The following is a 16,536-nucleotide window of genomic DNA, read 5'->3' as shown; positions in this document are numbered from 1 at the left end:
GCCCGAGGCTGGTCTAGCAAGTAACGCTGCAACATGCAGCACATAAACGTCACCCCTCATGTCACGTGTGCTCCCTCTCCGAGCACCAGGCTGCTCGTTATGGCACACAACTGTCACCATCGTTACACGCATTATGACACTCACCTGGACTCCATCACCTCCTTGATTACCTGCCCTTTATATGTCTGTCACGTCCTGACCTTAGTTCCTTTTGTTATGTCTCTGGTCAGGGCTTGAGTTGGGGTGGGCATTCTATGTTTTGTTCTATGTTTGTATTTCTATGTGTTTGGCCTGGTATGGTTCCCAATCAGAGGCAGCTGTCAATCGTTGTCTCTGATTGAGAACCATACTTAGGCAGCCTGGTTTTGCCCTTGAGTTGTGGGTAGTTGTTTTCTGTCTCTGTGTCTGCACCAGACAGAACTGTTTTGTGTTGGTCTATTTTTGTTAGTTTGGTCTTAGTGTTCTGAGTTTAATAAATATGAACATGGACACTTACCACGCTGCATATTGGTCCAATCCTTCCTCCTCAGACAAAGAGGACAGCCGTTACAATGTCACTCCCTTTGGTTCCTTCCCCAGGCGTCATTGTTTGTTTCTGTGTCATGTCTGCATTGTTCGTGTTTCTTATTTTTGTATTATGTTGTGTTTATTTATTAAAACACACTCCCTGAACATGCTTCCCGACTCTCAGCCAACATCGTTACACCTCAGCATATACAGTGGGGTAAAAAAGTATTTAGTCAGCCACCAATTGTGAAAGTTCCCCCACTTAAAAAGATGAGAGAGGCCTGTAATTTTCATCATAGGTACACTTCAACTATGACAGACAAAATGAGGGAAAAAAAATCCAGAAAATCACATTGTACGATTTTTAATGAATTTATATGCAAATTATGGTGGAAAATAAGTATTTGGTCAATAACAAAAGTTTATCTCAATATTTATATACCCTTTGTTGGCAATGACAGAGGTCAAACGTTTTCTGTAAGTCTTCACAAGGTTTTCACACACTGTTGCTGGTATTTTGGCCCATTCCTTCGTGCAGATCTCCTCTAGAGCAGTGATGTTTTGGGGCTGTTGCTGGGCAACACAGACTTTCAACTCCCTCCAAAGATTGTCTATAGGGTTGAGATCTGGAGACTGGCTAGGCCACTCCGGGACCTTGAAATGCTTCTTACGAAGCCACTCCTTCATTGCCCGGGCGGTGTGTTTGGGATCATTGTCATGCTGAAAGACCCAGCCACGTCTCATCTTCAATGCCCTTGCTGATGGAAGGAGGTTTTCACTCAAAATCTCACGATACATGGCCCCATTCATTCTTTCCTTTACACGGATCAGTCGTCCTGGTCCCTTTACAGAAAAACAGCCCCAAAGAATGATGTTTCCACCCCCATGCTTCACAGTAGGTATGGTGTTCTTTGGATGCAACTCACCATTCTTTGTCCTCCAAACACGACAGGTTGAGTTTTTACCAAAAAATTCAATTTTGGTTTCATCTGACCATATGACATTCTCCCAATCTTCTTCTGGATCATCCAAATGCTCTCTAGCAAACTTCAGACGGGCCTGGACATGTACTGGCTTAAGCAGGGGGACACGTCTGGCACTGCAGGATTTGAGTTCCTGGCGGCGTAGTGTGTTACTGATGGTAGGCTTTGTTGCTTTGGTCCCAGCTCTCTGCAGGTCATTCACTAGGTCTCCCCGTGTGGTTCTGGGATTTTTGCTCACCGTTCTTGTGATCATTTTGACCCCACGGGGTGAGATCTTGCGTGGAGCCCCAGATCGAGGGAGATTATTAGTGGTCTTGTATGTCTTCCATTTCCTAATATTTGCTCCCACAGTTGATTTCTTCAAACCAAGTTGCTTACCTATTGCAGATTCAGTCTTCCCAGCCTGGTGCAGGTCTACAATTGTGTTTCTCGTGTCCTTTGACAGCTCTTTGGTCTTGGCCATAGTGGAGTTTGGAGTGTGACTGTTTGAGGTTGTGGACAGGTGTCTTTTATACTGATAACAAGTTCAAACAGGTGCCATTAATACAGGTAACGTGTGGAGGACAGAGGAGCCTCTTAAAGAAGAAGTTACAGGTCTGTGAGAGCCAGAAATCTTGCTTGTTTGTAGGTGACCAAATACTTATTTTCCACCATAATTTGCAAATAAATTCATAAAAAATCCTACAATGTGATTTTCTGGATTTTTTTTCTAATTTTGTCTGTCATCGTTGAAGTGTACCTATGATGAAAATTACAGGCCTCTCATCTTTTTAAGTGGGAGAACTGGAACAATCGGTGGCTGACTAAATACTTTTTTGCCCCACTGTATATAAATCCCGGCCCCACCGCTACTCTGAATCTCCCCCTTCCATATCATTTGTCTATCTCAATAAAAAAAACACTTTCAAATGATCAGAGAGGCTAAAGTGTTTTCAGATTCACAAGATCGAGTGTGTTTAAGGAACGGAGCACTTTTGGGATTTTCACTGCAGTCTAGGGGAGGTTGTCTCTGTATACGACATACCATCAACTCCCACACTCTCACAACCCTCCCCTTACACCCACAGTGGCAATCAAATGCTCTGTAAGACATATCCCCTTCTCAGGTGCAAGAAGTGTGATACTGCTTGTGAAACATGACATATGGCTGATCTCTGCTTTAGCTATGAGAACATAATATTGTTGTTCTTTGACAGGTGTTATTAGATATAATGAATGGGTGTAAAATGTGCTTCAATTCTTATTGATAGAATAGATCAATGTATAATGAGGGTGAAGATACAAAGATGTCTTCCTTTAAAATGGATAATAAACAACTCCATTGATTTTACAGGTGCATTTGTTCCTAGGTCATATATTTCGCTATTAAAGGTATCCTAGAATGATCACAGTGGAAAACAATCTGCTTCCCTTTGATCCCTTAAATAACATCACTCCCATTAGATGCATTATACTGTTAATATGACATATATGATTAGCACACTATAATCCCTTTGGTTGGGAGCCAGACATCAGACAAAGTGGAGGTTTCTGTTAAAGGGCCTTTACAATGCAGAGCCAGGCTCCCACAGCAAAATCTCTAGGATTTGGAGTCGGAGGCAGTCGCTATGAATGCCTTCTTTATAATGTATTATAAACGACTGATTATGACCGATAACCCAGCCATGAAGCAGAATAGTTAATACTGTAGCCAGATAGCTGACTGAGCAGCCAAGTAGCAAGTCACTTGCGTGTTTGATGTCACATGGTTCCAACAGAGACATACTGTATTATATACTGAACAAAAATATAAACGCAACCTGTAAAGTGTTGGTTCCATGTTTCATGAGCTGAAATAAAAGATCCCAGAAATGTTCCATACGCATAAAAAACGTATTTCTCTCATATTCTGAGCACATATTTGTTTCATCCCTGTTAGTGAGCATTTCTCCTTCGTCAAGATAATCCATCCACCTGACAGGTGTGGCATATCAAGAAGCTGATTAAACAGCATGATCATTACACAGGTGCACCTTGTGCTGGGGACAATAAAATGCTACTCTATAGTGTGTAATTTTGTCACACAAAACTATGCCATAGATGTCTGAAGTTTTGAAGGAGCGTGCAATTGGCATGTTTACTGCAGGAATGTCCACCAGAGCTGTTGCCAGAGAATAAGCTGCCTCCAACGTCGTTTTAGAGAATTTGGCAGTACGTCCAATCGGCCTCACAACCACAGACCACGTTTAACCACACCAGCCCAGGACCTACACATCCGGCTTCTTTTATTGGCTGGGCCTGGCTTTACAGTGGATGGGTGGCCATAGGCCCACCCACTTGGGAGCCAGGCCCACCCATGACTGTGCCCTTGCCCAATCATGTGAAATCCATAGATTAAGTGTTACGCTCGTCGCCAGATGATAAATGACCGGACCAAGGTGCAGCGTGGTAGGCGTACATTCTCTCTTTATTTGAAAACGTAACACCGGGGAAAACCAATGAACACAAACCGAACATAAAGCTAGTTGTGCAATAAAGCAACAAACAAAGACAAGGTCCCACAAAACCCAAAGGAAACTGACAACTTATATCTTATAGACAGCTTCCTCCGATTGGGAAAAAAAACACACCAACATAGAAACAGAAAACCTAGAATGCCCACCCTAATCACACCCTGACCTAACCAAAAATAGAGAAATAAAAAGGCTCTTTAAGGCCAGGGTGTGACATTAGGACATAATGAAATTATTTAAATAGACTGATTTCCTTATAAGAACTGCAACTCAGTAAAATCTTTGAAATTGTTGCATGTTGAGTTTATATTTTTGGTCAGTATAGATAGAGAGTCTATAGGACTCTGGCCTCCATGTCAGTCTCTGGGAATCAAGACTCTTTATAATAACAGGAAATAAGAGCAAAGGAAAGGAATCCATAATCATGAGAAAGATGTGTTCCCTCAAAGGTGATTTTATTAATCTGAATCATGTAAATTGGAGAAATATCCTATTTTTATTTTAATAAATTTGTATTAAGCACGTGAAACTCAGCAATGTCTTTTAGACAATCACTGCCCTTTGGGAAAAGGACAGACAACCTCTCAGAATAGCTCTGCTGACTTCAATAACCTGTGGACAATCGGTTGGGGGAGAATACCCACCCAGGTGGTATGCCATTGCACTTCAAACAGGAGTAGAAGTTGAAAGGCCTCCAGACCAGAAGTGCGTAACGGTAGAGGTGATGGGTCAAAAGTGTGTCGGACCATGTGTTTTTCTCTTCTTCATCTGGGCGATTGGAACATTACAGCATCGATACGGAGCAACCACAGAAAAGGCTTGTGGTCATTTACTGAGCATGTCCGTTTTAGAAAAGCTCAAATGAAACCTGATAGTTTATCAGACGTCGCCAGGGGCACAATATGCTATTTTAATGGTTGTACTCACAGTAAATGTTAATGAGAGCGGTTGAGGATTTCTACATCAGGCCAAAGTCTGAGCAGTTCTGTCAGTTAGGTTACATCGGAATCTACAACAGGGACACTGGGGACAAAGTATGCCTCTTTATGTATTGCTGACTACGTGATTAGGTTGAAGCTGCAAACTATACAGAACAAATATATAAACACAACATGCAACAATTTCAAAGATTTTATTTAGTTACAGGTCATACAAGGAAACCATTCAATTGAAGTAAATTCATTAGGCCCTAATCTATGGATTTCTCAAGACTGGGAATACAGATATGCATCTGTTGGTGACAGACACCTTAAAAAAAAGACATGGCGTGGATCAGAAAACCAGTCAGTATCTGGTGTGACCACCATTTGTCTCGTGGAGCGTGACACATCTCCTTTGCTTAGAGTTAGTCAGTCTGTTAATTGTGTCCTGTGGATTGTTGTCCCACTCCTTTTCAATGTCTGTGCAAAGTTGCTGGATATTGGCGGGTACTGGAACATGCTGTCGTACACGTAGATCCATAGCATCCCAAACATGCTCAATGGGTGAAGTACGGACAGTTTCTTTAATATTTTATTTCAGCTCATGAAACATGGGACCAAGACTTTGCATGTTGTTTTTATAATTTTGTTCAGTGTAAATCATCATTTAGAGAACAATAGTCAACAGAATTATTTAATGGCTAAATGGCATCGAAGTGATACATTGACCAATTAATTGTGATTAATAACATTTTACTGGATCAAAGACTTAAATCATATGGACAGTGTTTTAGTGCATCAAGAGACAAATAATTGAAGGTGGTAGAACATTTTCAATCTTCTAAAATAGCTTCCAGCCAGCTCTAGATCATAGGTGTTTTTTTATTGTTGGAATACCTTTCAAAGGATTTATGCTTCTCCTCTACAATCATCCCCGTTGCTGTTTTTAGACAGCTCCTCGCACCCCGGCACAAATTACATTTGACAACCCTCACAGAGATTGACAACCCGTGCTTTAAACTTCAGCCAATTTTTCCCTGCTGCGCTGCAGTAGCTACTGAACAGGGGCCCTTTTCAATTAATGCTACTGCTGGATCCGAAGCGCTAGTCGCCGCTAACTGACTTCTGCCTCCCTCTACTGTGAGTTACAATGGAACACAGTGAGGATGGAACAGCGCCGGAACAGAATGAGGGTCAGCGTCAAGGTTAGGAATCAATAGCACTTCTTATTCACACAGAGGTCTGAGTTGTGCCCATTGTAGATTGGACTGCTGCTTTTTTCACCATGGAGGGCACTGAGGGGGCACTGCTTCCTCTGGGCGAAGGGCGGCCCTCCGTCTGTCGTGCCAACAAGGTGCATCTTTGTTTCGGTGTCGTGCCGTCTAGCCACCCCAAGCCAATGAAAAGGCTTTGTGTATTGGCAGGAAGGCATTTCCACTTTGTATGAGAGAGGAACATTTATCTATGGTGTTTGGCTTGTTCCATTAGGAGCTACAAAGAGTCTGTCATACACCACATTCTGGGCCTAAATGAGACCTCAGTTCAAACACCATTGACTTGGGTCTGCATTTGACTGTCTTCATAGAGAGTATGATAAATCAAATCAAATCAAATTGTATTTGTCACATGCGCCGAATACAACAGGTGTAGTAGACCTTACAGTGAAATGCTTACTTACAAGCCCTTAACCAACAATGCTTTAAGAAGTTAAGAAGAAAAACGTGTTCAGTAAAAAATAGATAAGTTACAAAAAAATTAAAATAAATAGAAAATAAGTGTAACAAATAATTAACAGCAGCAGTAAAATAACAATAGGTAGGCTATATACAGGGGTACCGGTACAGAGTCAATGTGCGGGGGCACCGGTTAGTCGAGGTCATTCAGGTAATATGTACATGTAGGTAGAGTTAAAGTGACCGTGCATAGATAATAAACAGAGAGTAGCAGTAGCGTAAAAGAGGGGTCTGAGTAGCCGTTTGATTAGCTGTTCAGGAGTCGTATGGCTTGGGGGTAGAAGCTGTTTTGGACCAAGAAGCCTTTTGGACCTAGACTTAGCGCTCCGGTACTGCTTGCCGTGCGGTAGCAGAGAGAACAGTCTATGACTAGGGTGGCTGGGGTCTTTGACAACTTTTAGGGCCTTCCTCTGACACCACCTGCTATAGAGATCCTGGATGGAGGGAAGCTTGGCCCCAGTGATGTACTACCTTCTGTAGTGCGTTGCGGTCGGAGGCCGAGCAGTTGCAACCATTCAGGATGCTCTCGATGGTGCAGCTGTAGAACCTTTTGAGGATCTGAGGACTCTTGCCAAATCTTTTCAGTCTCCTGAGGGGGAATAGGCTTTGTCATGCCCTCTTCACGACTGTCTTGTGTTTGGACCATGATAGGTTGTTGGTTATATGGACACCAAGGAACTTCAAGTTCTCAACCAGCTCCACTGCAGCCCCGTCAATGAGAATGGGGGTGTGCTCTGTCCTCCTTCTCCTGTAGTCCACAATCATCTCCTTTGTCTTGATCATGTTGAGGGAGAGGTTGTTGTCCTGGCACCACACGGCCAGGTCTCTGACCTCCTCCCTATAGGCTGTCTCATCATTGTTGGTGATCAGGCCTATCACTGTTGTGTCATTGATAGAGGAATTCTAAATTCCTTTATGCTTTAATTGCCCAAATCAATTAGCACTCATTTCTAATTCATTAATGAATTGTAAGTTCATTAATTATGCATGAAGTAGATCGAGACCAGTCTTAAAAGCCAGGTAAAGAGCGTTTAATTCCAGAGAGTACTGAATGCTTACACACATTTCCACAGGTTATAAACTGAAAATTTCGTCAGCGTTTTCCAAACGTTCCGTTTCACAAACAGAGGGCCCCTCTTAACTCTCAAGCCTCCACATTATCAGCACGAAGTCAAGGCCAGTCAGCATAAATCAACATTCCCGACCATTTGGAGATGGCCCGTTCCCACCACCTGGAGATTTGTACAACTGAATGAACTAAGGAACAGACCTATATTGTTACTAACTCCTGACTACATTATATACAATTGGGAAAGGGAGCAAGAGGGATAACTCACATGTACCGTACATTATAGCATTTGGACTAGTCAGTTTCTGATTGGAATGTATACATAATTAGTCATTTCAACCATATTTTCCTCTATCAATCCTCCCTTTGATCAAATATTATACATTCAAATCTACAAAATAAAAATATTATTATAAATGTTTACCCGACTCTTCACCCATCATTAATCAAATCTAACCTTAACTCCAACTGTTTTTAAACCTACATCAGAATCATAACTCCTCTTTCAGGATTTTTATTTTTTTTTCTCTTTACAATCTTTATTAAAAAACAGTTTAATCATTGAAACAAATTACAATCTAATTCCCCTTCATCTCAACACTATTCTCATCAAACATAAATTCCCCACAAATGACAGATCCAGATTCGTCCACTTCCTCTGTAGACATGCCTTCAGTCCTCCATGGGTCAGAACCTGGAATCGGCCCATAACGCACCATCTGTAGTGTCATTGATCTCTCCAGAGTCCTGGAAACAATAACTTTCATACATACACGCAATCAACCACGTACGTACAAGACTAACACAGTCACACCGGTTAAGGTGGCCCATAACACCACATTTTTCCATAAATACTGTCTACCCAATTTAGTTCAGAGAAGTATCCACCCCAGAGTTTCTGCCAACCCGTGAGCCAGGGTGGTCAAACCAGCTGAGGCTTCGGGCACTGATTCGTCCGGAGCTGTGCTACCTGGGATGTAAGACACGGTCCTGATTACCACGCCCACTTCCTCCTTTTATCTAATGCAATTCTATTCTGTCAGGTCTTCCAGCTGATTGCTTCAGTCTGTTCTACAAACCCTTTAATAACCCTTCTGGTAACTATAATTAATCCAGTCTACATTCTTATTGAGAGTAGACCACTCTAATCCTGCCAGTATCTGATTTCTTGCCTTGAACTCATCCGGCACACCTCGTGGAACCCCAATGTTATCAATATATACTCTTTCGCCAAAAGACCTAGATGGAGCATCTCTTCTCTCTCGTTTTGGCTAACTTCATGTCTTGGTGTTGTATGAGTGTAAAAGGCATTCCTAACCAGTCCAATCAGTCTGCAATACTGCACAAACTCATTCCCCCGCACAACCACCAGATGTCGACACTGGCCCATTTTATTTTATTGAAGTCCCCAGAGTTCAACCAGCCTGTCAATTCAGACATGGTCTCGTCAGTGGTCATATTCTCTGTACCAACTTGGTTCCTGGGGATATAAATAGTGCAAATCAATACAACTGTCATTATTTGGCATTCCTGCTTTCATGAACAGCTTTACCATACATGCCATTCCCTTAGGGGAATTAATTCCGTTCAGTGGAAAAGGGGTAGTTGTTAACTGGGGTTTAGCGTTCGCACAGGCATAACATTCTTCTTTAGCCACTGATCTGGCCGTATATTGAATCCATTCCAACCATAAGTTGGACTCCCCAAACCCAGTCTCCACCTCTATAACTTCTTTGAGGTCTTTGGTCTGAACTATTCGTACTGATCCTTTACCCTGGATGATTAAACTAGGAATAGCCGTTGTGTTAGAGGGATTGGTTGAACTTCGGCCAATCATATTCTCCTTATCGACTCTAACTTCTGCCACCTGGAACGGTACCATAGTATCAGTTGAAAACTGGTCGAAACCCACATACCATAAACCGAGATCCTGAGTATTGACCGCCTTAATGTTAATTCGCACCTTTATACAATACTTCCTTTGCTCGGGAACACAGTCCAAAACGCCAACCCTTACTATACTCTCTCGCTCTGGATAAGAGCGTCTGCTAAATGACTTAAATGTAAATGTTAAATGTATACTCCACCTGATCCCACATTGAGTGTATGGGTTTACGTAGCCATCCCTTTCAGTGTGAGCTATGACCTGTGTCCACGATCAATATGGGAACCTGCACTGATATCTCTTCTATTTTGGAACAAAATCCTCACCGTCTAAACCATGGGTCAAATTACCACTCTCCGCATATCTAGTAGGACGTGCTGTATCAGGAATACGTCACCCACGATAAGACAGCTCAGACGAACAGCTTCCATGTGAAACCCCACCCTTTCCCCGAGAACACATCACTTAGCAAGAGCCAGATACATCTTCACTTCTATGAACACAAACAGGGGTGACAGGACAGGGAGGGTTACTTCATTCGAGAGATGGCCCCCGGAATTCTGTTAATTCCAGTTCTCCTCCCGAACACTGTTTATTTGTTCGACAACTATATATCTTACCCCCCCCCCCCCCCCCCCCCCGCAGTGCGATATGAATCCGGGTGGCCCACGGGACTGGATTGAGTGTCTTCACCTGTAGTTCACCTGTAGTGCATAAACTCTTGGACATACAGGTTTGGTTAATAAAACAGTTTCTTATTCGTCAAACCAATTAACATTTTTTTATTTTTTATTAGTTAATTATCCCGTAGGTCACATCCTATTCTAGAACACTATTTACCCATCCCCCTTTTGTTACCTGGCTCTGCCCAGGTAACAACCTTGCCTTATTCTTATACAATGACTTAGATAAGATTTAGTGAATTATCCTTATGTCTGAAATTCCATTTAGGAGTGTCCCTTTCATTTTCCACATGTCCAATTCTCACTTTTGTCTCCACTCAGTAACTTATCTACCCACTATGTTATCTTTGCTCGTCCTGGCCCCCCTTCTAAAACTTCTCTGCACTCCAACCTTCAAGGTCTCTGCAGTGCGGGGGAGGGCTCCTCGGTATGTTTCTCATGTTTTCCAAATTTGAACTACATGTCTCACTGTTTGGCTCCATCCAAACCCATGGACCCTCTTTTAGAAAAAAAAACATGTCTATGAGCGGCTTTTCTCCAAATTCCTTAATCAATCTATCTTAATCCTAACAATAATCCTAACTCCTCATAGATGTCCTATATTCCTGTTAAATATAATACTATTTAAAAATGTATAATCTAATAAATGCTAACCATATTAAAAATCCTTCCTACACTAACAAGCCCTCTCCTTGGGGACCCTCAGTATTCTATCTGACAATAACATGGATTTAATGTGTTGCAAAGTGTGGAATAAAACTTTGGTCCTGTAAAACAGAGTAAAGCAGAACAAAGCATTCTTGTAACCCATCTGGTCCTCTCAGCTATTCTTATCCAGCACCAGGTGGGCACCATGCCACCCTTCACGACAGGGAGAACAAACATACATGGGTCATCCTCAGTCAGTCTTATCCTCCCCTCAGCCTCTCCAACTGGAGCATCAAGCAAAGGCATCATGCCTGAAGCCTTCACCACATCTGTAACAGACTTCTTAAAACCCGGTATGATGCAAGCAGCACATCACATCAATAACAAATAATACAAGAATTAGGGTCAGAAATCCATTAACCACCATACCAGTATACTTACCAAACCAGGCTCCCAACCAGGTGGACAGTCAGACTCCTCTACCCCCGCCATGGTCCTCATCTCAGCAGATCATCAAGCCCATTAAGACCCTTAGATATACTACCATCTGGACTGGTGTTATTAGGGATATACGTACAACATTGTTCACCGAACATCTTGCAGACTCCCCCCTGACTAGCAAGAAGCATATCCTAAGCAAGTCTATTCTGTATAAGACAGCCACAATTTGTCCCTACCATCAAAACCAGTCTCCGTGCCTAATTGATCAATAGCTGAATAGTCTAACATTAATTACCTGAATGGGATTTTTAGCACAGTGGTGGCAGGTTCGGTCCAGGGGTGGTAGAGGAGTGTGTACGGCCCTGGTTCGTGTGAGACCCCTGGTTTTGGCAGTACCTTAATAGAAAACACACCCACCGTGTCTGTCCCGGTCCTTTGTAGTCCGGGGATGTAAGTGCCTGCATCAGAGAGCTTAATAGTTTTGATGGTTAGTAGGATTTCATCACCTTTACAAAGTTCAACAGTACTCCCAGGTTTCCCCCCATATCATGGAAAACCTATCCACCCTTTGTGGGATTCCCTATGCCATAAGGATATCCTCTTCTCCAGTCCCAGAACTGTCCCAAGTTGGTTATCATGTAATCCCCATACGGACACCCTCCCCCATTACACAGGTAATGTCCCCCGTCTTTTGACACTCCTGTACACGGGTGTTAAAATCAAATAAAAATACCTCCATTCCTTCCCTGCCCTGTTGGCTCAAAATATGTTATCTTCCCCTATTTATTCTCAATGATGAATATGACTTTCTCTCTGTTACAATACCAACTCCCTAATAGCCCATTCAGAAAACTTCACAGCTAATGTTATAAGACAGAATCCTGAACCACTTTCTCATTTGCGGTTCAAACAGTAATTCTAAACCCTCAACCAAAACTGCTTCATTTCTAATGAATTTACCTTAAAACTAGTAACTCAATATGACTCCATTCATTATACAAATGACTCTCCCCTGAGGTTGGTCAGACCTCAGAAGCCAGTCATGACAAGGTCAAAGGGTCATACCATATTAGACATAAAGATCCCTTTTATCCTTACAATAGAAATAGTCACCTGTATAATTCAAACCCATAAAAAAACATCTCATAAGGTTCCATATGTGAGCGTGCCTCTTTAAAATCTCCTTGCACTAAAACAAATCGTTCTAACAGTTGTTTTATATATATATAATTTGCAGACCTTTTTCAATTTGGTCGTTTAAAGCTGCTCTCTCCCCCAAAATTATAATCCCAGGAGGCCTCTAAAAGTGACACCACATCCCTAACTATCATTCACTAATGCTACCTCGAATCAGAAACTCAATAAGTGAACTATAACTAAAACCTAATGATAATTCCCCTTTGACTCAAATCATTAATCATAAGTTTTAAACATCGTCTACGGATATGTTTACTTAAATGACCATGCTACCTTTAGATACAATTAACCCGATAACATTATTATCCAATGCATTACTTTTTCTCTCTGCCGCAAATGTCGTACATTTCACAGTGTAAGGAATCCGTAATTTAATCCCCGATATTTAATAAATATGCATTCGCATTTCTCTCATGGCTCCTTTAATTTACTTACTTTTGGGTAACTCTCATCCGTTCCGGAACAAAGAGTTCTATCTAAAACCCGCCAGAACACACTGTTCAACTAAGTTAAATCAAACCCTAAAATTGACTATAACCAATAAACAAATAAACAAAACACTTTTATCTCAACTTCTGAAAGGTTACTCGAAGCCTCGATACACACACTAACAGCCATACAGTTTGCTCCGTTATTCCCAGTCTCTGGTGACAAAAGTGTCTCGCTAGTGACGTCATCATCAAGCGCTCAACCTGCCAATTCGTAGCGACTTCAAATGGATTGATATTCAAATAATTCTTGTTCGATTAACCAAACCTAATTTATCACATCTGTTCTAATCCTGAATTATAATTTACCACCCCAACCAACTTCTCTAAATTCGCCAATTTTATAAAAGCTTTTCGATGGGCATAAATCATAATTGTCTCTTTGTTATGATTTAGAATCCATTTTGCTCTAAATACCTGTCTCGTCTTTGACTTAGTATTTTAATTACAACTCTATTCCCAATAATTCTGATGATCCCTTCACATCGTTCGTTTTAAATCTCTTGATGTATCATGTAACTTATTTTTCTATCTTCGAATTGTCGTCCCACAATATTTTTTCCACTGTCATGCACTCAAACCACTGTGATTACCGTGCACTGTCCCTTTAAGATAAGACATTTTATTTGTTCCCCGCAATGAGGACGGAATTCAGATCATTTTTAGAATACGTTACTTTTTGTTCAAATTCACTGGTGTTACCTTAACCAAAAATCAATAATCAGAAAAACAATCACAAATTCTTACGATTAAACTATTCTTACCTAATTTATAGTCCAAAGCGTTGCACTATATAGCCCCATTGAGTGTCTAGCAATTCCGTTGCTTGGCTATAGACACAAATCTGCCCGCCTTTGTAAAATATATATTCCCTATTCAGATTGAGTTCCCCCCATTTAACTTTAGGTAACTCTCTCTCTTCTATGATACATCTATTTAATTACGACTCCTATCTCAATACATTATTCCACCAGATCATTTTGGGCGAAATAGCGTTTTACATCGAAACTGTTTCGCCGTTATTTTTAATGACTTTTATCAATTCTATCTAGAACACATAATATCCGTTCAGTTATATCTTTTGCAAACACTGGCGACCGTATTTTTCAGGCAAAACATGCAAATAGGTCGATTACGATCTAAAATCAATTTTAGTTAAACAGGAACCGAACCATGGATTACCGTTGGTGAAACTGCCGCGCTCACCACTCCCCTACCAGCACAATGGAATTTGACTGAGACTCTCCGCAAATATACCCATTTTCACAGTTATCTGTATTTGTTACTCCGACATCTAGACAACAGAAAATAGCCCAAATTTAAACGCCCATATCTCTTTTATTGGAATCCTCATCTACTAAAGTCTGACATTAAGTCTCACCCGTATACAATACATTACTGTTCCTTTAGGACTTTTACTAAGATTGTCGCTCCAAATCAGCCTACTTGTAGGGTTGACCGAAGACAAATAGACCGAGTCTCAAGAGTCTCCGTCCACTCGTCGTTCAATCTGATATTAGTTTTCACCCGTATATAGCGACACAGTAATCCCTATTCCTATAGGACTTTGAACTAAAATATAGCCCCAAATATAGCTTAATCTGTAGAGTTGATTGAAAAAGACCAACGGAAAAGCAACTCAGTTGTTCCCCATAATCTACAAGATCTATATATCTATGGGGTCACTTGTTCCGTCTTTCCGCTGGATACATTGTTCAATCTGACATTTAACTCACCCACACGATCACTTTTCACTATCAAGAACACTGACTACTAAAAAACCGGGAAAGACCCCCCCATACATACATCGCTCGATCTCCCGTCAGTTCTGGGGCCTCTTTCGAGGCATTTCTCCCCATTCTTAATCCTTACCGTTACTAGTAGCTATGGTCTTTAAACACTTATCTATGCCTTTCTATATAATTTTAAATTCTATGTGCGTGCAGTTCTATAAATTTGTAATTTACCGTTACTTAGTTACTTCTAGTTACTATTCTGTCTGACTACGTGTGTGTCCCTTTAAAAATAATCAGTATGTATTTTCCATCTCGGTCGGGTGCGTTTCTCATGATTTAAGTTTAGCTCTTTTATGGAAATCTTACCAATAGCTTTGACTTTTGAAACAAACATTAGGTCTAACCTTACAACCATAAGCCCAGGGTTTGTAAAGCCCTAGTATTTTCCGGTTGTGTCAGAGGGCTTTTTAAAGAACGCTAATAATCGTTATCTCACGCCACTATTTGTTAAACTTCCCTCTCGCCTGGAACTGTCATGTCTAAAGAATGGCTTTTATCTCATTTCTTTAGATTTAAGTTTCCCTCTCCTCCTTATTTGGATATTTCCCGTAGTATTAGTTGAATCGGGACGGTGATCAATACTGCCACTATTCACATGACCAATCCAGTTATCTTGCGCTTGCCGTCTCTCTACGCCCAGTATTTGTACAAAATCCCCGTCCTATCTCCCAGTACCTATTTAATATCCCTTCTTAATCTCGGGCTGGTGTGCCACTCATGACTAAGTTTTAGTTTATTTTCGGTAGTGCACATTACCACAGGTTATTTTCGAACCTGCTTCAGTGTATATCGGTTATACAAAACCCAGTGTATGATGGTCATACAAACCCTGTGGGAATAGCAAGGCCCCCATTATTGATGATTTCTGAAAATTTCAGAACGTCAATTAAAGAGCTCAAATCCCCCCAGAATCGAGAATAAAGGCTACTTTACCTGCTGCCGGCTGGGAAAACATTGTTCGTTTGAATCTAGTCACCCTCTCTGTCCTCTGTGATAATACGCAGGCCTGTTCCAATTTTTACCTCAATTCAGAGGTCAGGTCTTTAGTAAAACGAGTCAAAACTCGTCCGTGCACGATTTTCCAGCGTACTACCTACAGGCACAGAGAGGGATATTTTAGATCCGGCTCTTCGAAGGACCAAATTGATAGAGGAATTCTAAATTCCTTTATGCTTTAATTGCCCAAATCAATTAGCACTCATTTCTAATTCATTAATGAATTGTAAGTTCATTAATTATGCATGAAGTAGATCGAGACCAGTCTTAAAAGCCAGGTAAAGAGCGTTTAATTCCAGAGAGTACTGAATGCTTACACACATTTCCACAGGTTATAAACTGAAAATGACGTCAGCGTTTTCCAAACGTTCCGTTTCACAAACAGAGGGCCCCTCTTAACTCTCAAGCCTCCACGTTATCAGCACGAAGTCAAGGCCAATCAGCATAAATCAACATTCCCGACCATTTGGAGATTGCCCGTTCCCACCACCTGGAGATTTGTACAACTGAATGAACTAAGGAACAGACCTATATTGTTACTAACTCCTGACTACATTATATACAATTGGGAAAGGGAGCAAGAGGGATAACTCACATGTACCGTACATTATAGCATTTGGACTAGTCAGTTTCTGATTGGAATGTATACATAATTAGTCATTTCAACCATATTTTCCTCTATCAGTCATCGGCAAACT

At 41.3% G+C, this 16,536-nt stretch overlaps 1 protein-coding gene across 1 annotated transcript in view; it reads left to right on the top strand.

The window, feature by feature from the left end:
* The window catches only part of LOC115136006 (protein turtle homolog B-like), a 208,455-nt gene that overhangs the window by 43,591 nt on the left and 148,328 nt on the right, over positions 1-16,536 (top strand).

The sequence above is a fragment of the Oncorhynchus nerka genome, linkage group LG10 (genome assembly GCF_034236695.1).
Source record: "Oncorhynchus nerka isolate Pitt River linkage group LG10, Oner_Uvic_2.0, whole genome shotgun sequence".
Taxonomy (NCBI): Eukaryota; Metazoa; Chordata; class Actinopteri; order Salmoniformes; family Salmonidae; genus Oncorhynchus; species Oncorhynchus nerka.
The sequence above is the reverse complement of the archived record's forward strand: the minus strand, read 5'-3'. Positions and strand labels throughout refer to the sequence as shown.